A 22,877-nucleotide genomic window follows, 5' to 3' on the forward strand; every position below is an offset into this window, starting at 1 on the left:
ATTAACTCAAAGTGGATCACTGATTTGATTTAAAATGTAAAACTATAGAATTTTTAGATATAAAACATAGGGGAAAATCTTCATGGTCTAGGGTTAGGGAAAGAGTTCTTAGACGATGCAAAAGCACCGTCCAATATAAGGAAAAATTGATAAATTGGACTTCATAAAACTGAAAACATCTCCTCTGCAAAAGACCCTGTTGAGAGGATGAAAAGACAAGCTACAAACTGGGCCTTAATATTTGCAAACCATCTACCTGACGAAGGACTAGAATCCGGAATACGTAAAGAATGGACTCACTAAAAAAAAGAAAGGAACTCACAAAGTTCAACATTAAAAAAACAAACGAGTCAATTCGAAAATGGGCAAAAGACATGAACAGGCATTTCAATGATGAGGATATACAGATGGCAAATGAACACATGAAAAGGTTTTTAACATCATTACCCCTCAGGGAAATGCAGGTTAAAACCACAATGGGATATCATTACACACCTATCAGAATGGCTAAAATTTAAAAGTCTCAACACTAAATGCTTGTGAGGATATAGAGAAACTGGATCACACGTACACTGCGGGCGGGAATGTAAAATAGTACAGCCACTCTGGGAAACAATTTGGCAGTTTACCACGTGACCCAGCAATTATACTCTTGGGCATTTATCCCAGAGAAATGAAAACTTATATTCACACAAAAACTTGTACATGAATGTTTATAGAAGACTTATGTGTAACAGGCAAAACTTGGAATCAGCCTATGTGTTGTCCAACAGGTTAATGGTCAGATAAACTGTGGAACATCCATACTATGGAGTACTACTCAGCAATGAAAAAGAATGAACTATCGATACCCATGACAACTTGGATGAATCTCCAGGGACTTCGACTGAGTGAAAAAAGCCAGTCCTAAATGGTTGCATACTGTATGATTCCATTTATGTAACATTTTTTAAGTGAATAAATTTTAGAAATGGAGGACAAATGGATTCCAGGGTAAAGGACTTGGAGTTGGGGGTGGGGGGTGGATGTGGTCATAAAAGGGCAACATGAGAGGATCCTACTGGTCCTAGAATATTCAGTATCTTGGCTCTGGTAGTGGACACATGAGCTTACACAGATGATAAATTGTATAGACCTTAATAAACACTCACACACATATGCACATACATGAATATCAGGAAAATCTGACTAGGATCAGTGGAATGTAGCAATGTCAATAAACTGGTTGTGATATTATGCTAGTTTTGCAAAATATTACCATTAGGGGAAACTGGATAAAGTACAAGGAGTCTCTCTGTATGATTTCCTACAACTGCATGTAAACCTACAATTATCTCAACAAAAATTTCAATTAAGAAATGTGTAAACACCTAGATGCCACGGTCAATAGCAACAGGGTTGATCTTGCAATTGCTTAGAAGGGTAAATGACAGTATACAAAAGGAAGAGAAAGGAATTTGGAGAAGACAATGAAGAAAAACAAGAGAGAAGCTATAAGAAGTGCCTGATAGCACTTCTGAATTTTGGAAATATGGCCAACATACCAAGTTGCTAAAATTCCTGAAATTCCCTTTTCATGTATTGTCTGCATTTGATTTCTGATTCTTAGGGCAGCCGGTCCATTTGTGGCATACAGGTATGGGGCTCCGAATGCATCTGGATCTAAGTTGATGGAACTCTCTTCATTTTAAGATGGGTATCTCTTATTCTCCTGACTTTCAGTGTACAACTCAAGCAGTTTTAAACATTTCCGGCAATGATTAATTACTTTTGATTTGTCGTGTGCAATTGTCTAATTTTAGGTTTTTCCTCCCGATCTTTTAACTTAGTGTTTCTTGACGTAAATGGTTTACCTTGAAAATTGTCCAGTGTTTCGTAAATGTATCCATAAAAAGCATGATCAAAAAGCGATGCTTTCTAATTTTCATCTTCTTTGTCAGCGTTCACTTGCCAAAAATTATTCTTTGATGTCCTCGAATTTCCTGTTTCTACTTCCAAAATTACATTAAAGACCAGCAGTTGAAAACTCATCAGAAATAGCTTTGTAGCAAAGTGATTCCCTGGCTCAGCGGCATCTCCTATCTACAGCCTCTTTTAAAATACCAGAGGCTAGCCTTACCCCATGCTTAATAGTAACTAATTTCACCCCATTAGCAACTCTGTGAGGTAGGTTACTGTTACTATCCTAATTTTGTAGATGAAGAGACTGAGGTACAGCAAAGATAAGTGGACTTACTCCCAGAAACACATAGTAAGCCAGGGAGCTGGAATTTGAACCCAGGCAATTTGACTCCAATTTATACTTTGAGCCTTTTATATTTTCTGAGTCAGAGTCTCTAAAGCGTTGGTGTCTGAGTATCTATTTTATAAAACAAACAAACCTCTACAGTGCCAGGTTTGGGGACCTCTAGGTTAAAAACTATTCTGCCGGATATGTTCACGAGTTGAGGGAGGTGCTTATGCTCAGCCAGGAGCTAACAGCTTCCTGCTGACCGACCTGGCTGTCCCGAAATAGGGACCATCTGTTGTGGTGAAGGTTTTACATATGTTTTCTCTTTACAACTGCCCTTCAAGGTAAATACTGTTATCCTTATTTTGTAGATGAAGAAACGGAGGCTTGGAGAAGATAACCTGCCCCGGGTCACTCTCAGCTGGTAAATGGCAAAGGCAGGATTTAAACTCTGAAGCCCAAGCTCTTACCAGGAATACCCCCTCTTCTGCTAAAGGTCCACCACTCAATCTCGATCACCTGGTTAGAGCACTTTGCAATCTTCAAAGCAGAACCATAAGCACAATTAGCTTTCAAGACTCCAGGGAAAATTGTAACAATAAAAACCTCAGGCACTGTGATAAATCTATAGGAAAGATATGTGGGGGCTACAAGGTCTGCTCAGCACCTTCTCGGATTCCAGCGCCTCTGTGGAAGTGCACCCACAAAACTACCCTCTCCTGAAACTGTGACAGTGGGTTGGACCTTTGTCTTCCTGGCTTCCCCAGAGTCATTCCTCGCTCTACCTTACCCTTCTTCCCATCCACAGTGAAACTTTGCTATGTGTCATAGAGTGTGGAGGTTTTTAAAAAATGTTCTGGGTACCATTGTTAATGTTTGCCCAATTTCAATAAAACGCTGTTCATTGTATTGTATCTAATGATGAAACTCATTAAGAACATAATGGTTTCATGCTCCCTGGTCTAAAATATAGAATATGCTCAATATTAAAAATTAAAATCAATCCATCAAAATCTAACGGCTAAATGGGGATGTTAAAAAGTAAGAGGCATTATTTGGATCTGTGGGAAACCGTCATGGGATTCATGAAAATAATTGGCAAATTTTGACACAGGACAGAGCCTGGGGTAAAAATAAAATCTCATACAGACCAACTCGCAGATTTCTGATGTCCATTCAGTATAAGGCTTCACCTAATTGTACCCGAGTGTCAGGCTGACTGAGTCATCAGCTCCTCCCCAGCTCTCAGCCAGCTCTCTCCCGGTCACCTGAGGCCCATGCTCTAATCCGGGGAGGGAGAGATCCCCACTGATAAACCGGCCGCCGGCTTCCTGCGCTGACTTGGTTTCTGCTCTTTGTGATATTTTAATCACTTCAAAATCTTTCTGGTTGGGTCCCTGCGTAACTTAGTGGAGCCTCTGTTGCTGTTTGTTATTAAAATGTGTTTCAATTTCACTGCATTGGCGAACTGAATGTGTCTTTACATAACTAAACGATAAATGAAGTACTGAATATTCAAGTAGATTTACATGACAAATTTTCTTATAATAATTTAATACTAACTCCAAGGTTTAGGGTTTTCTCCCCAGTCTTCAGGGAGTTATATCTGATGATTCATGAATTCTTGGTCATTTATCAGTCTTTTTAATCACACTAGTGCTCTCAAGACATCATGAAAAGAACACACCATCTTTGAAAGTGGAAAAAGAAAATCTTTTATTTTACTCACTAATCCAAAAGAGGACTGTGGATTTGGTCTTTTAAAATTATACTTTTCCTGTAAAAAAAGGTTTATTTTATTTTACAATTATGGAGTAATGTATGCTCGTTTTAGAGAATATATATATTTGTATATATATTTCTCAAATATATGCTCAGTTGAGAAACAGGTAAAAAAGGAAAGAACTACGTAGAATTCCACTGCCCCCAAATAATCTCATTTAAATTTGTATATTTATTTATTTAAAGTGATTTTTTCTTCTGCATACAATTTTTTAAATTATATATATTTTTTTATTGAGGTAATATAGATTTATAACATTATATAAATTTCAGGTGTACATCATTGTATTTCAACTTCTGTATACACTTTTTTGTGCTCTCACCAAAAGTCTAGTTTCCATCCATCACTGTACAAATGTACTTCTGCATACTATTTTTACTAAACTATTCTCATAATGGACATCCAATTTAGTATCTAGATTTTTAAACTTAACATTGTACAAAGTATTTTCCCATATTCTATAAGTAATATTTTAAAGAAAAGTGATACTCTGTTGAATAAATATATAATAATTTGCATAAGCATTCAGAAATTGTTGGATAGTTTAGACTGTTTTTACTTTTATTATTTTTTACCATTTACAAATAATACTTCAGTTAACACTTTTTCATGGAAAACTTTCTTTCTCTATGTAGAATCTAGCTTAGGATCCATTTCCAGAAGTAGAACTACTTTCAAAATGAGTGTTTAATATTCTGGTATATATTTCCAAGTGGCTTTCTAAAAGGATTGTACCCATTTACATTGCCAAATTGCTGTTCAAAGGTTTCCAATTCATGACATCTTCAGAAACATTGGCTATTACACATTTGTAAATCTTTGCAAACAAATAAGCAGAAACTGGTATTTCATTGACATTTTAAAACCATATTATTTTTAGAAGTAATGATAGTCCTATTAATATTATTATTTTCTTTAAAAATATTTTCAGATACAAAAATTTTCAACCAAAAAAATAAAAAGAATTCCTTTAACTTCCAACTAAGTAACTTGAAATCGTTTTGCTTTTGAACTAGTTATTTACCAGCTTTGTGACCTTGGGAAAATTATTTAACTTCTGTAAACCTCAGTTTCCTATGTATAACATGGGGCTAATAATAACATCTTTCTTATAGGGTTATTATGAGGATGAAATAAGATAAAAGTTGTAAATCTCCTAACATGCAGAAAGCACTCAATAAATGATAGCTATGATTAGCATTATGTTTGCCAAGTTAATTAATTTTACTGACTTTTTAGTGATAAAAATATTTGCTATTTTAACCATTTTTAAGTGTACAACTCAATGCCATGTTGTGCAACCCTCACCACTAGTTCCAAAATTCTTTTATCGCCCCAAACAAAATTCTGTAACCGTTAAGCAGTGACTTCCCATTCGCCCCACCCCATCCCCTGGCAACCTCTATTCTGCTCTCTGTGTATGAATTTACCTTTTCTAGGTATCTCCTGTAAATGGAACATACAAGATTTATCCTTCTGTGTCTGGCTTATTTCATTATGTGTAATGTCTTCAAGGTTCATTCATGTTGTAACATGCATCAGAATTTCATTCCTTTTTAAGGCTGACTACTATTCTCCGTTGTATGGATACATCACATTTTGTTTATCCATTCATCTATTGAGGGACACTTGGATTGCTCCCATCTTTGGGCTATTGGGAATTATGCTGCTATGAACATTTGTGTACAAGTATCTGAGGCACTGCTTTCAATTATTTTGGGTATGTACCTGGAAGTAGAATTGCTAGATCATATGGTGATTCTATGTTTAACTTTCTGAGGAACCGCCAGACTGTTTTCCACAGTGGCTGTGCCATTTTATATTCCGCCAGCAATACACGAGGGTTCCATTTCTCCACATATTCTCCAACATTTATTTCTTTCCATTTTTTATTATAGCCATCCTAGTAGGTGTTATGTGGTGTCTCCTGCTTTTGATTTGCATTTCCCTAATGACTGATGATGCTGAGCATCTTTTCATGTGCTTATTGGCCATCTGTATATTTTCTTTGGAGAAATGTCTGTTCAAGTCCTTTGCCCACTTTTAAATTGGGTTGTTTATCTTTTTGTTGTTGTGTTGACGTTTTTAAAAATATAATCTGCATATTAAACTCTTATCAGATATATGATTTGCAAATATTTTCTCTCACTCTGTGGGTTGTCTTTTCACTCTCTTGATAACGTCTTTTGGTGCACAACATTTTTAATTTTAATGAAGTTCAATTTATTTATTTTTATTTTGTTGCCTGTGCTTTTGGTGTCAGTGGCAGAAACCACTGCCAAATCCAAGGTAGTGAAGATTTGCCTCTAGGTTTTTTTCTAAGAGTTTAACAGTTTTAGCTCTTAAATTTAGGTCTTTGATTCATTTTGAGTTAATTTTTGTATATGGTGTAAGGTAAAGGTACAGTTTTGTTCTTTTGTGTATGAATATCCAGTCCCATCTCTTCCCTCCCACCCCTACCCCATTTGTTTAAAAGACTGTCCTTTCCCCATTGACTGGTCTTGGCATCTTTGTTGGAAATCAATTCCTTGACTTCGAAGTGTTAACCCATTGAGTAAAGTGTATTCCTGTGTCTGGATGAGACAACCTTCTTTTTTGGTCTTCTGTCTCCCATTCTTGGAAGGGAAACTCAGCTTGTGTATCCCTAAAGCCATCTAGACCAGCAGTCCTGTTAGGAGCCCCCAGCCAGTGAAATGTGTATTGTAGCAATAGGAGAAAGAAATGCCGTAGCAGATGGAGGTTCAGCGTCAACTGCACGTACTGAGGCATCCACTTGTCCGTCCGTCACTTGGTCTTTTGCCCCTCAGCACTGTCCCCTTTACTGACTTCAGTGGTTTCTCTAGGAATCTCAGATGCCCATTGCCCTGGGTAGACTGGGTTCCAAGTGTTTTACTAGCCAAGCCATGGTGAAGAATAGAATCTTCAGCCTTCAACTCAATCATTAAAAACATGAGAGGTTCCTGACACAAATGAGGCACTGGGAATTCAGACAGAAAAGGAGACATTGCTGAGGGATTCACCTCTTATTCCCTAAAGGGTGAGGGGGCATTTCCCCACAATTGTAAATCCACATTTTCTGCATGTCCAAACGCTTAGTGGACATTTCCACCTGGATATCCCTCTTCCAAACTCAGTGTGTCTAAAACTGAATTCCTCATTTTCTTCCCAATATCCATATGGTGCTCCTGTTCTCCAGACATCAAGACACTAAACCCTGGAGCCATCTTGAGTTCTTCTTGTCTGTCACCTGTCACATCTGATCTTCCAAGAAAGACCTGTTAATTCTTCTTTCACGTGTCTATATTTATTCCTTATTTATCATTCCCACACTAGGGCAGGACCTTCCTAACTAGTTTCCATGCTCTGATCTACCCTACATACCACAAGTTGTTCAGTTCAAGCCACCTGCTTGAAAATCTGACAGTGACTGTCCTTTGCTTATAGGATAAAATACAAAATCTTTAGCATGGCTGTAGCCCCCTGGACCTTCCATAATCTTAATCCAACCTATCTTTCCAGCCTGATTTTAGCAACTTCCCCACATAGATCTTCAGCTCCAGCCAGATTGGTTCATTCGGTTTCCCATACCCATAGCTTGTAGGATCTTCTACCATTTTGCTCCTTTTCTTATGCTGTCCCCACACCTGTAATGCCTTGCCTTCCATTTCTATCAAGATGTTATTCGTCCATCAAGGAATCCCCACATCCAGTCTGCTGGGAGTCTCAAATGATTCCCTAATAAATAGCATCTCTCTTTTCTGCCCAGTTTATGTAAATTTGAGAAATAAAACAAAGAGTAAATATGGAGGCCAAGATGTTGAAAATTTTACAGTGGCTTTACTGATAGAGAAGGGTCAAGGGTCAAATGGGCCTGGCCTCTAAACCACAGTAGAAAGCAGACCTACTCATTCACTTAGTTCGGAGCTCAGTCTCTCCCAGGAGGAGTTCTCTGTGGCAGCTCACTGCCAGGAGGGAGAAGGGCTGAGACAGTCTCTTTTCCCAGGAAGGGAACATTGGGATTGAGGAAAAAGGCTTCCACATTCTCACAATCTATCACCAAGAACTGATACTTTTTATTCCCAAACATCTCCCACGTCCATCCATTTCTCTCCTCTAAGGCCACTATCATCTGTTGCCTGCCCAGTGTGACTGCCCGTAGTTGGTCTTCTGCACCTGCTTTGGAGCCCTTCGAGCAATCATTCCCCACAGTGCAGCCAGAGTAGAGTTGTTAATAGACAAATCTTATCATTTCTCCTCCTCTTAAATCCCTTCAGTAGATTCTCATTGCTCTTGGGATCAAGACCAAAGCCCTCCCCCGACTAGGCCCTGAATGGTCTGGCTCCAGTCTTTTCTTGTTTTTTTCTATCTCCCTATTATTTTTGCTACATGGGCATTTTAAATTTTTTTGGTTGGTATACTTACTCCTACCTCAAGAACTTTGCATGTGTTATTCCCTTTGACAGTAATGCTCACTCCTTTCTCCTTTCTTTTTACTTTTCTCCTAGTTAACTCCTACTCATTTATAGATCTCAGCTGCCACATCCCTTCCAGAGAGAAGTCTTCCCTGACCTCATCTTTTATGCCCTCATAGCTCCCTTTACTCCTTCATACAACTTACCACAAGCTATTATTATAGAATTGTGTGATCATTTGATTAACGTCCACTTCCCTTATAGGCTCTCATAGCTCCTGGGGAACATATCTGTTTTGCACATTCTTGTTCCCCAGCTATTGGCACAGTACCCCGTCCTCAGAGATACCCAATAAATAGTTATTGAATAAACAAAAGCCCAGCTCAACTTGAACTTCCTCTGTGAAGCCAGAAATTTTCTCTCCCTCCTCTGAAATCCTGTGGCACTTGAGATCTCCACCACTCACTCACATGGCGTTTATGGCACACTGCCTAGTAGTGTGGCTAATTGTACATGTCTTATCTCCCCTGCTAGACTGAGAGTGCCTGTGGGCCAGGGATCACAGCTTCCATGCAACTGTGCCTGTCACAGTGCCTAGCCCCATTTCCAGCACTTGACGTGTGCACAGTGACAATTTATTCAAAGAATTAATAAAGATGTTGGTTTTTCTTTTTTTTTTTTTTTTGGTCAATAGCTGTATTGGTGGTGATGGGAGGAAGTTATAATTCCCTGATATTTGGACATGCAATAGAGACTGCATTTTATAGATTAGAACTGGGAAAAGATCAGGATGCTGTCCTTTTATTGCAAGAGCATCATCTCTGCCAATTTGCTTGGCAAAGCAAAGTCTTTTCTGTAAACACAGCAACTGGTTCTAATTTTATGCAAAAAAGGAAAATACAACCCAAAAGCTGTATATTCACACAAAAATGAACGGTTTTTATTTATTCATTTGAGTTATATTTTATTATATATTTGCTAATGATCATATACATTCTAATGACAACTGTAACTCTTTCAACCTTCAATTGTTCACTCATCTTCATAGTGGAAGATAAAGAAGCAAGACTGTCAGACACATGGAATTAATAGGCCAGAACCAAGGGTGTGGATGCAAACACTAGAATGACCAGGTCTCTTTCTGGGACACGCTGGGCAGGGCCTGCTTGCAGGGAAGCTCCGTGATTCCCAGGCCAGGTCAAACATTTACCCTGAGGCATGGGTTTCCGAGAAATTGCTGCGTCAAAGAAGAAAGATGCAAACAGAGCCTGAAGAGACCAAGGCAGAAGATGTTGGACTGTGAAGAAGGCACATAACTGTAGCTGGGGGTGAGGAGGTTGCCTGGTGGAATGAAGAGAATGGGGTGAGGAACAAGGTACAGTGAGGCCCTTGGTTTGGTAAACCAAGTCCTTGAATTTGGGGCATCCAGTGGACGCCTCTGTAATTCAGAGCCAGGTTGCAGGAGGGCTGGGGCAATTCCTAAAGGGTTCCAGGATAGACCGTGGTGGGCTGGCTTCTCACACCTCTCTGCCTTTGAAATGTTTGCAGTTTGGTTCTTCACGGATGGTGAAAACCACAACTGATTAAGGAAAGACATTAAATTGCACACGGGAAGGTACCTGTCTTGATGCATACCCCAAAGACTGTGATACTGGGTAAGATGTGAACACAGTGCGTCAGAGCTTCTGCCAGAACAGCAGTGCATAAGTGGAGATGGAGGTTAGGGCAAACCTTCACACGTTATCCATTTCTTCCTTACTCATTAACCCTCGTGCCCTCCCTTTCTAATTTGCTCCGTTTGCCCTCTGGAGGTCTTCTAACTGGATTCCACTTCCTCCTAGGACCTTCACAATGGTGCTGGCTTTTAGGTGGTTTTTTACTCTAGGCCCCATCTCTCTACTCACCCTTAGCTCCATGCTCTGTGTCCCTCCCCTCCCCAACCTCGGGCTAAACCAACTCACCCCTGGATGAGGAGTGTGCATGCACGTTAAGAGCCTACTTGCCAATAATATTGAACTGCATACTGTTCAAAGTGAGTTAGACACACTCTTACCCTTGGGAGTGCATAAGTTAAACAAGAAAGACAGACATAACAACTGACTACATACCAGAGGAAAAGACATTTATTGTGAAATCAAGGGTTGTCGTCATTGCTGTCGCTTCCTCTACACATTCTCCCTTATCCACTCGAAGCCTCAAGCACCACCCCGTGTGGATGACCCCTGAATCTCTGTCTCCAGACTTGCTACCTTACTCAGCTTCCAACTGGAAATCTGTAATTGTGTCTGCTACACTTCTGCTTAAATATCTCACTTTTCAAGACCACATTCAAATTATTCATGTAGAATTCCTCAACCACAGCATTAGCACTATCACATATATGAAACAAAATTGGGAATTTCCCAAACTGAACCCATCAGCCTTTGTCCTACACCTCCCACCTTTCCCAGTTTTTCCCTTCTCATTTGTTTCTCTGCACCTGTACCAACCATGGAAATCATTTCAGCACTTTCCAGATTATGAAACCTGCCCTTACACTTGAGGTCGTTAATTTTCCCAGTTGCCTGGGCTTGGAGCCTGGAGCACGAACATTTTTTCTCTCCCACCCCTCACATCAAATTTTCTACCTGCATCCTTGGTTTGATCAACAAATAGCATGATTGTCATTACTCTTTTTTTCCCTTGAGAAAAAGGAATAATTTTATTTATTTATATAGAGAGAGCCAAAGGGTTTTCGGAAACTGAGCTATCTGCCCCTGAGCCAAACAATGCTGCAAATTTGAAACTGAGCCCTGGTTACATGCAAGCCTTCCTAACATTAATGGAACGTAAATGCGTTGTTTAAAGCTGTTCTCATTTATTGATTTGATGTATATACAACACCCACACAATAAAATACCATGTTATTTTTTAAATAAAAAATAGCGTTTTAGCAGACTCTTTCACAAGTTAAATTACACCTCTCAGATATTTGCCCTGATAGCAATGGGTACATCCACTCTGGATTAGTTCCCTGCATACTCCCCTCCCCCACTTTTATTTTTGGTTGGGGAGTATTTTGCTGATAGAAACCTACCCAACAGCACCAGGAAGTCCTCTTAAATTCAATGTTTATATTTTAAATCAGAACACTAACTAGATGAGGAGAAGAACTAAAGGCAATAGATTTTTGGGGAGAGGAGGGAAGAACCCCAGCTAAACAAAATTTTGAGAAAAAGTCAACCCAGTGGCCTAGAAGATAGATTAGTTCATAGACAGTTTCCCACGCAGGGAGATGACTAGAACTGAAAAAGCCCAGTGTAGTGAGTATAGTGAAGACAGCGGCTGCCTCCACAAACATGTCAGTTATTTTTGGAGGATATTTGGGTGTCTCTCTACCTTCCTGAGCCCGAGAGTCAGCACCACCAGCCAGCAGGAACATGAGTGTCGGCAGCACTAACCAGGTTTAATTCATTCAAGGAGTCTCACCTTAAAGACAACGAAAGAAAGTGTTTCAAATATTTTCTTAACTTGGAAGCTCTGCTTAGTGTAAAGCCTGACAAGAGAAGGACTGAGACACAAAATTACCGATAACAACTTCTAACAATAGAAAATTGCAATATACTTGGTTTAGAAAGCTTGTACAGTTAATATGCCTTAATACCAGATTCACATGACTATCGCATTTATAACAATATAAATTGTATAACAAATGATATATTTATCCATATATTTCAGCAGCGATTCTGAGCCTGTGAGACGCGCTGTGCTTTGATTTTTGCTAAGCGAATCTTTTATATATTTGGACAAAATTCATTCAGGTACCAGATTCTCTCATATTTAACATCAGCTTACTTCCTCCTTTCTTCTGCTTTTGGAAAACTCCCTAAAAGTCCATTTGGCTGTTTTTGATCACTTTAAAAACGGTGAAAATGTTTTCTTTTCTTTTTTTTTGACAGAAAAAAAGTAGATGCATTTTTACACTCATAACTAAAAAATGGCTTTGTTTTTAATAACTTTGGCATGTACTAAATTTGGTCATGGAGGAGAAATAAGACCTATTTAAAGAAGCAGATTTTGAGTATCTATATTTGCAAATGTTTTTAAAAATTTCTATCTGCACAGACCCAATGCAGCCTGCTACTTTTCTTTAAATATGTTACCATCCTTTTGCCTGTGTTCATCGTAAACATGACCCAGTGATGACTCGCTGCTGTAAACAACAAAATTTGAAAAGTATGTTATCTGAGTCTGTATGAATTTTTAAAAATAATTATGCTCCAAGAAGGACTAGATGGTCCTCCCCGATAGGAATTTGTGAAACGGGGTTATAAATCTTCACAATACTTTTGGCTAATGGAGAAGAAAGGAAAGGGCCACCTCAGTTATGAAATTTGAGTTACAGAATTCTTCGTTATTAAGAGATAATGAGTTTTATCCCTTAATGACTATACCGTAGCTAGAACTGATGACTACCGCAGTGTTGTCAAATATAGGAGTACTATTTGACAAGCACTGATGACGTTAACTGAGTACTTCATGTCACCCCAGCATGGCTTAACGGTGAGTGGAAGTTGAGGCATGGATGCTGTTTCTGAACGGGGACTTGCTCTCTGAGCCTGTTTGCTTTATTACTGCCTGACCCTGATGGGAAACAGAGTCATACAGTTACGTTGTGATGATGCCAGATCAGATTTCCAAATGTGGGGAGTGCTTCCTTCTGCAGGAGCCCAGGCTGTTAGGCTGCTCACAGGCACACCTCCTTCCCGGAGGACAAGAGCCCATAGGAGAGAAGCCCAGGAGTGGGGCCCCCAGGTGTCAGGAGAGACCTTGAGAGATCTTGAACACAAGAGTACGCTCTCCTCAAGAAGGAAAGTAGACTACTCTCTTACACCATACACAAAAATTAACTCAAAATGGATCAAAGACTTGAAGGTAAGATCTGAAACCATAAAACTCCTAGAAGAAAATATAGGCAGTACACTCTTTGACATCGATCTTAGAAGGATCTTTTCAAATACCATGTCTACTTGGATAAGAGAAACAGAAGAAAAAATAAACACGTGGTACTTCATCAGACTAAAGAGCTTCTGGAAGGCAAAGAAAAGCAAGAACAAAACAAAAAGACAATCTACCAACTAGGAGAAAACATTTGCAAATCATATATCTGACAAGGGGTTAATCTCTAAAATATATAAAGAACTCATACAATTCAACAACAAGAAAACAACCAATCCGATCAAAAAATGGGCAGAGGATACAAACAGACATCTTTCCAAAGAAGATATACAGATGACCAACAAGCATATGAAAAGATGTTCAACATCACTGATCATCAGGGAAATGCAAATCAAAACTACAATGAGATATCACTTACATCCATCAGAATGGCTATTATTAAAAAGACAAGAAATAAAAAGTGTTGGAGAAGATGTGGAGAAAAGGGAATCCTCATATACTGTTGGTGGGAATGCAAACTGGTACAGCCGCTGTGGAAACCAGTATAGAGATTCCTCAAAAAATTAAAAATAGAAATAACACATGATCCAGCTATTCTTATTCTGGGTATGTGGCCAAAGAACATGAAAACACTAACTAGAAAATATATATTCTTCCCTGTGTTCATTGCAGCGTTATTCACAATAGCCAAGAAACCCAAATACCCATCAACAGATGACTGGATAAAGAAGATGTGGTATATGCATAGAATGGAATACTCTTCAGCCATAAAAAAGATGAAATCCCACCATTTGTGACAACGTGGATGGACCTTAAGGGTATTATGCTGAGCAAAATAAGTCAGATGAAGAAAGACGATTACTGTATGACTACACTCATATGTGGAAGATAAACAAACACATAGATACGGAGAACAAATTGGTGGTTATAAGAGGGGAAAGTGAAAGGCGGAAAGGGGCATATATATGGTAATGGAAGGAAACTAGACTTTTAGTGGTGAACACAGTGCAGCCTATACAGAAGTTGAAATATGATGTACACCTGAAATTTATATAATTTTGTAAACCAATGTTACCGCAATAAAAAAAAAAAAAGAGTACTCCCCTTGCTCCCGGAGAGCCTGATGGAGGTGTCACTACTTCATTAGGAAACAAATTTCATTCACAAACAACTTTTACTTTTAGAAAATGTGTCATTTCATTGAGCAAATTCTGCCTGGTTGCTGCATCCAGCCGTTAGCCTTATTCCACACCACACCACTAGCATTGTATCTTCAGATTGTGTATGTCTTTTTAACAGAACCTCTTTACCATGAACGTGTAGCCTGTTAACAGATTCCCAGAGTTTTTATTTTTATTTTATTTTATTTTATTTTTTGGTGAGGAAGATGGGTCCTGAGCTAACATCTGTTGCCAATTTTCCTCTTTTTGCTTGAGGAAGATTGTCCCCGAGCTAACATCTCTGCCAGTCTTCCTCGATTTTGTACGTGGGATGCCACCACAGCATGGCTTGATGAGCAGTATGTAGGTCTGTGCCTGGGATCCGAACCTGTGAACCCCAGGACACCAAAGCAGAGCATGAGAAATTAACCACTACACCACTGGGCCAGCCCCCAGAGTTTTTATTTTTCTAATCACAGTTGATGTTAGGTTAATTCTCCCCTAGCCTATCTTTGTGTACTTTAAGATAAGGTGTGTATTCATTCTATTCTATTTTGTGTTTTGGATTTTTAATCCATCAATGTCAGCTATCGAGGTAATATTGAATCCTAGCACTTTCTAAGACTAGAAGGAAATTCACCTCACTTGAAGCTGTCTCCTGGATATCTTACTTCTGTTGTGTAGTTTAATTCTCACAAGCCCTCTGTGAGGTATTCTCATTTTACTGAGACTCAGAGAAGGAAACTGAAGCTCCCAGAAGCTCCTGCAGCTGGTGAGTGGGTGAGTGGACGCCTGTGGCACCCTCCATATGTCAGCAGTCCCTTAAAACGTGGGGTCAATTATAAACCTGACCAACTGGGCTTCCGTATTTCCATTTGAAGGCTGACAAAACTATTAAATGGGCAGGACTAAGGACAGACATTCATAGGCCCCTGGGGATCGCTTTAGAGGCTCATTTGGGGCCAACACCCAGTCAGGTTGTCCTGTCAACCATGGGGCCTGCATATCTCCTGCTGACCAAGAGGAGACCATGAGAGATTTTGTTAGATGTCTATCACAAATCGTGCTCCACAGTACACGTCCTTCCCCTGTTCATTTCTTTTTAAAAATTAATATTTTAAAAAAATCTTTAAAAATAACTGAAGTTAGGTGAGTTGTATCTTTCACTTGTCCCTATTCTCGGTGCCTTCTTACCATCTGTTATTCGTCAATTTTTGGGTTTTGCTGAGGATCAAAATCAAATTCCGGTCTACGTTCTCTGGAATACGTTCTTCTTCCCTTGTTGAATTCTGGCACATTTGGTTGCTACCTGTTTTAAGTTTGTAAGCGATTACCGAGAATGGCTCAAATTATGTTCTTATAGTACCGTGGGATGTATTTCATGTTGCTCTGAAGTTAAAGTGACAAGGTTTTTATATTAGAAGTGTGTCTGCTGTTCCTGGTTCCACTAGAAGGACATCTTTCTCTTGTGAGACTATTTCAACGCCCAATTTTTACTGGCTTCAAAGTTGTCTATAAACAGAATCAAGGGACTTTCCTCCCCACTCTTTTTCACTGAAGATACTCAGAACTGCAATGAGTGTTAAGTGTACCTCTGAGAGCTGTGGTGCTTGCGCTCAGTCTTCCACAAGACCCTAGAATGTGAGACAAGCTGGAGTTCAAGGGCAGATGTACAGTTCTTATTTTCCATCTAAATTGTGTATGGGTGATTTCTCGTCAAGCTTTCCTGTTATGTAAGTGCATATAAAAAGCAAGCGAAACCCAACAGCAAAGGGCTGGTGTTTTGAATTCCAAGTTTCTGAAGGTTAAGTGAGTCTGCAGACTGCTCAGCGGGGCTGCTGGTGTGGAGCTGCCACCCAGGGACCTGCAGGCCCAGCTGGATTCACTTAAGGCGCTGTAACCACTTATCTGCTCCCTCATTTCAGCACCGCTCTTCCCCGCATTCCTGACAGCACTTAGCCCGACCTAATGGACAGAATGTGATTCCCAGATGATACGGTGTCGTAAATCCAATCCACCTACTGAACGTTAACATCTTCAGTGGGCATGGCACCTACGGTGTCCTCCTTCCAGAGTCTTAACATTTTGAGATAAAACAGGTGCCCTTGCTGGGAATTTGAACAACTTTAGAACAAATTCACAGTTTTCTTTATTTCTAGGGTTGTAGTAACTCTGCTCGGCTAAGAGGGCTCACCATTGGCAGGACAAGTGGGTAGCTTGTCTATAGCTGTGAAGTCTTCTTGCCTTTGTGTCATTGGAACAAAGCTGGAACAGTTTGGAACAACTCGGAACAGTTGCCAAGAAGCCTTGACCAAGGAGAGGAGAGCAATGTGCTGCACTGAGTGGGGATATCAATTGCCCAGTAGTAGGAAAGTTCTTCTTGGAGTCAGATGTCTGTTCACTCTGTGCATTGAGCACCTTAAATGAGCAGAGCTCTGCTCTAGCCCCTGTAGAGGACATTTTAAACACACATCAGGGGCTCCAAGGGTGTCTAAAAGACGAGTTTAAGTTTGCCCTCTGGTATAGGGGATTTTCGGTGTCATGCTTTGTGCTTGGCAACATGCCGTTTACATCCTTCCCCTCTTCTGTGTGGCAGCAGCCTCTCTTCAATCCTCAGCTCTCGGGACAGATACCATTTCCCTGAGAGGCCTGCCCGGAGCATCCTATCTGAAGTGGTCGCCTTCCTCCTTCCACCCCCTCTATCACAGCACCTCACTTATTTACTTCATGGCACGGATCACAATTTGCAGTTAGATATTTGTTTGCATGTGTCTTTTCTGTTTCATATACTTGTTTTTTTATCACACATGCTCAGGAACCCTCTGTCTGTTTGTTTTTCTTTCTGCTGTATCCCCAATGCCCAGTACACAGTGCCTAATCGGTACTTAGTAGCTTCTTAATAAGTATTGAACAAATGAATCAGTCATTAAGTGCTAGCACTAGTGAAATCCAGTGAGGAGAGCTCTTATTTTTTTAAACCTTCCTATTTGTAATAAAGTTGCATATATATTAAGATTTTAGTGGTCATACTTTTAAACTGGTTTGGAAAAAGTTGCTCAAACCTCAACTCCAATATTTGCCAATAGACTTAAAAATTTTTCAGAGATAGTGGTGTTTATTAGACATCCTTATTCCCTTAAATGCTGACATGTTTGCTCCTATTGCATCTTGTCCGGTATTATCAGACTTACCTCTTGGCTGGCAAGAGCTATGGTCTCTGAAGTGACTGGTAATACTGAGGGCAGTGGGGGAGGGAGGAGAAAAATGATCCAAGGAGTTTGGGAAGAAAATATCAGAACTTCTGTTTATATACTTTTATCTGCAGATAAGAAAGAAATTAAACTTTATGAATATTTATGTTTCACCAGTAGTTCATGTATAAATTTGTACATTAACATACTTACATCTGGGGTACATGCTCGAAGTTTTTTACTGATCGGGTTCTCAACTTAGAAAGTGTGAAAGCCTCTAGACTAGAACATCATGTTAACGTAAGTTTCTTGAAGGCGGGGATCATGGCTAATACTTCTTTGCCTCCTGCAGTGGGCCTAGCATAGTGATTGGAAGATTGGAAGTCATTTGCTTGATTAATGAGGTCAAAGATCATAGGTGCTGCTCAATTTAGGATAATTAACTTTTCATTGGAAAAAATGAATTCAACAGATTATACTTCTGTCCTGTCTGTGGTTCATCACCAGATTACTTTGTAAACACTTCTGATCAGTCCTAAGAAACAACTCAAAATGGAAGCCCCACTGACAGTGGGTCAGTAGAATTATCTTGGTATAGCAAGGGCAGAATATTCCCTTTTTCCCATATGCTTTCCCATCAGGGCTTCACAAATGAGAGAAACTGTGTCTGTCCCCAGTTGAAGCACAACCTGCTTAAGTTGGCGAAAGTAAAATTAGAGAGTCATAAAAGCATAGTCATTTATATGATGGAACTTTACATGCTTTGCTTACTTGCTTCTGGTAGTGTGGAACTCACTGCCTCTTTTGGATGACTTTACTCCTCACATTGACTTGAACTCTGCTCTTCCATAATTTCTGTCCACAGGTCTTGGTGCTTCCTAGCCCCCCAAAAGAGCCCAGCCCTTTTTCACATGAATGCTTCCCAAGGGCTAGAGGAGAGCTCCTTGGGTCTCTGATAGATTTTTCTCCTGTGGGCTAGACATCTTTAGCCTTGGCAAGCTTTTTCCATATTCTGGGGTCTTTAATTACCACACGTCCTAGTTATCCTCCTTGAAATGAGCTCCGGTTTGTCAGTCTCTCCTGGAGTGCGGTGCCCAAACTATATGTAATAATCGAGACATGGCCTACTGAGCGTAGGCCAGGTGTCTGCCCCCTTGCTCTGAGCACTGCGTTTCTAGTAAGTGAATGAGGAGAGAGTTGGCTCTTCTTGCAGACACATTAAATTGCAGATGCACATTGAGCCTTTGGGTTAGGAAATCCCCTCTCTCCTCACCACGAGCAAAAGAAAATGATGGATCTTTTTTCCATTTTCTTTCCCCAAACCAAAATTTAGAATTTTCCTGTACTGTGGACTTTAAAGGGAAAAAAATGCTATAAATTTAGAGCACCAGCTATTTGCAGCCTTCTGTTCCCTTCTGATCCTTATCAATGAGCATGCGGACTGATTTATGTGTGTAGCCAGAGCATACATTTTCTTTTGCATTCTTCTCTTTTCTCTTAACATTATCTTACATGTGCATTTGAAGTATCAACAACATCTGTAAACTTAATTCCCTTTAATAGCAACATAACATTCCATTGTCTTAATGTACCATAGTTTGGATAATCTTTTCCCAATTTTGGGCATCGGGTCACGTCCCATTTTTCCACTGTTATGAATGGTGTTACCGTAAACATCTTTGTGCTATTTGTTTTCTTTTCTCTTTTGCATATTTCCTTGGGGTATGTTCCAAAGTGGGATGATTGGGTCAAAGTGTATGAACAGTTTTATAGCTCTTTTATATATTGCCAGACTGATCTCCAGAGGGGATGGATACTTTTCAAAAGTGCCAAATAAGACAATGGGAGCTGGAGAAATTGCAACTTAACTGGAAAAGCTGGGCCTGCATGTCGCATCAGGTCCCTGTCCGAGTCTTCCAGTCTTAGCTGCAGTGATCGACACGTGAGGCAGAGAGTGTTCAGGAGACCAGCACCTTCAGTAAACCTCTCTGGTTCACCGAGAAGTGCATCTTGCTTCTTACCTATGAGAGGATTTTTATCTCTTAAGAGGAGGTTCCATGGCCTGACCTAGGTTCTAATCCCAGTTTTGTCACCTCCTCACTCTGTGTCCTTAGACAAGTCACCTAACCTTTCTGAGCCTGATTCCTTCCTCATCTGTACCTGAGGTTAAATGATAGTCCTTATTCAGAGGGTTTTGAAAAGATATTTATAAAGTGCTGGGCTATTGTTATTACCGATGACCCACTTAGTGTGAGGAAACCATGTGTCTCCTCCTTCTCCTTTTTACTGCTAGAGTCCAGCTCTGTGCTTCCTCCATGGTTGAAGGCAATAAATGTCTGTTGTGGAATGCATACATTGTCTTCACCCATGATCTTTTTTTTTTTTTTTTTGAGGATGATTAGCCCTGAGCTAACATCTGCCGCCGATCCTCCTCTTTTTGCTGACGAAGGCTGGCCTTGAGCTAACATCTGTGCCCATCTTCCTCTACTTTATATGTAGGACGCCTACCACAGCATGGCTTGCCAAGCAGTGCCATGTTGGCACCTGGAATCTGAACCAGAGAACTCCTGGCCGCCGAAGCGGAATGTGCGCACTTAACCGCTGTGCCACTGGGCCGAGCCTTCACCCATGATCTTGCTTCACAGTGTTTAGGCACTGAAAGAGCATAATAGAAAAGTTTGTGATATAACATCTTTAACATATGAGGAAGGCCTGCACTGGAATGTTTATGGGATGCCCTAGGTTTGGGACCTCTGCTTTGGTTTACTCACCAAGTCTAATACGTTGCTGTAGGAAGAGCACTTCCAGTTTTTGAAGAGCTCCAAAGGCATAAGAGTTTGTAGATGAGATGGGCTGGAAGCTTAGCGGGAGAGGTCAGAGAAAGCTCTTCGTTTCAGAGAAAGGTACTCACAGGGAAGGCCCTGGGTCCCCAGGTCTCCACGGATAGACGCAGTGCCCCTCTGTCTCTGAGAGGGGTTGGGAGGATGTGTCCAAGACCTGCCTTGCAGCTCTCCAGTCTCCTTCCTGCTACTGGAGAAGGAGCGGAGAAGTGAAAGGATGTTTGTGGAGGTGGCCCACTGCCACTGGGTAGAAATTTCTTCCATTCTCTCACGTTCTAAGTTAATCATAGCCACAAATTCTTGCTACTTCTCCCGTTGAGAGGTAGAATCTAATGCCCTTCTCCTTAGAGCTGGGCTGGCTTTAGTGACTTGCCCCATCAGTAGAATGCTACAGAAGTGACATTCTGGAACCTTTGAGGTGAGGACATAAGAAGCTTTGCAGCTTCCACCAAGGTCTCTTGGAACTCTTTTTCTAGGAGCCCTGAGCCAAAATGTGAGAACTTGACTGCCCTGAGACTGCCATGCCATAGGGCCACAAGAACACGCTGTGGTCAGTGTTCCGGCCAAGCCCACGAAGGCTCTAGACGTGTGAGTGGAGCCATGTTGGACTCTCCAGATAAGGCCTCTGCCAGCTGACCACCACTGGACTGACCTCAGTTGATGCCACGTGGAGCATAAAAATTGCCCAGTTGAACTCTCCTGAATTCCTGGCCCACAAAGTCATGGAACAGTGGTTTTAACCCACTGAGTTCTGGGGAAATTTATTATGCAGTGATAGGTAAGTGAGCACCAGGGCTGCCTGGGCTGTGCCGAGCCTCTGCTCTGCTTCATTCCCTTCGCTCAGCTCCGCTCAGAGAACCAGTGATCTCGCTTCTCACTGTTGGGACTAAACATCAGAGGCTGTGCAGAAGTCATTGACGTCAGTCGTTCTATTTGACAGGATTCCCCAAATGTATTTTTGGACTGCAGTCTATTATTTATGATCCCTTGTTGAATTTTACAATCAGATAGGACAGGAAGAGTTGGCAGTGTTCCAGAATCCCAGCTACATGGACTTTTCTGTTGTATTTAAAGAGGAAATGACAAGGCAAAAATCTGTAGAGCTCTTCCTGTTAAACTAGTCCCCCCAGTTATATGGGGGGTGACCTTGTTCTATGGCAGCCCTGCTCTGAGAGTCTCAAATCCTAAATGAGGGCCTGTTTAGAGCACCCAGGTATTTAGGGCAGTCAGTCCCTTCTTGACTACTCTCATCCCTCTTCAGTTAACCTAGGAGATTTTATTTAAATTTATTGTATTTGAATTCATTTAAATATTCCAGAATGTTACAAATGTACCTTCCCTTCCTGGTGTTTCCATGTGTTACATGGTGACTATAAGTAGGATCCAGATACGAGAATCCAAAATAATGAAACAATTGACATTTCAGTTTTCAGGATTTACTGCCATGATGCGTCAATTATTAACTAAGAAATTAATCACTAAGGCGTTAACGAAATTGACCCAACCGTCTTGTTGGGCCACATTACTCCTTACACAATGGAGCCAGTTAACTTCGGGCCTTCCATCACTTTCCTAGCAACGTTGCTTCTCCGTGCTGCATATTTTTAAGCGAGTCAACTCTTTTGTTTCCATTTACGTCCACAGCTGTGCTGGTGATTGCTAGAGACATCAAACTAGTACTTCAGCTTGAACTTCAGTTCTTCCAAGCAGATTCTCAAAGGTCAGTACTTCTATATTGATTCATTTCTTCTTCATTCATTTTTTTTCCCACGTATGCATTTATGTACTTATTCAATCAGCTTTGGTTTAATGCTTAAAATGTGCCAGATACTGTGCTAAGCATCTGGGATGGAAGATGAACTCATGGCTCTGCTTTACAGGGCTCACTGTACTTAGTAGGTGCTCTGTAAACAGATGCTGAATAAGTAACCCCGTTCTGAGAGGCCATGCTGGGAATTCTTGTGGGGGAAACTGAAGCTCGGAGTGACTAGTGAGCACAAAGCTGGACAATAACAAAGCAGGAAGGAACCAAGGAGTGTCTGACTCTGCATCCTGACTACATCACTGTATCCTTTTCTCGCCTGCTCTGCTCTTACTGGTCCTTCCTCCGCACTTAGTCATACATTGATTCAAAGTTTGAGGCTTCAAGTGTTTGTAGTGAAAAAATCCTCTCGTGTGGATTCTATACCGTGTCTCCTTGTTTCAAGATAATGCTTATTACAACATCCTACGGCCAATTACAGAGCATTCTCTGTTAATCTGTTATGGAAAAGTAACAACTGTGTTCCACTGAAAACAAAAGATGCCTCAGGAGAAATTTCAG

The 22,877-nt window shown here is 40.5% G+C and overlaps 1 long non-coding RNA gene across 2 annotated transcripts in view; it reads left to right on the top strand.

The window, feature by feature from the left end:
* Positions 1 to 22,877, top strand: part of LOC106824542 (uncharacterized) — a 107,694-nt gene that overhangs the window by 34,986 nt on the left and 49,831 nt on the right. For both annotated transcript variants that reach the window (XR_011498780.1, XR_011498779.1), the window contains exon 2: positions 22,199 to 22,274. This is a non-coding gene — a long non-coding RNA (uncharacterized lncRNA). The remainder of the gene's footprint in view (positions 1 to 22,198; positions 22,275 to 22,877) is intronic.

This window comes from Equus asinus, chromosome 27, assembly GCF_041296235.1.
Source record: "Equus asinus isolate D_3611 breed Donkey chromosome 27, EquAss-T2T_v2, whole genome shotgun sequence".
Classification (NCBI taxonomy): Eukaryota; Metazoa; Chordata; class Mammalia; order Perissodactyla; family Equidae; genus Equus; species Equus asinus.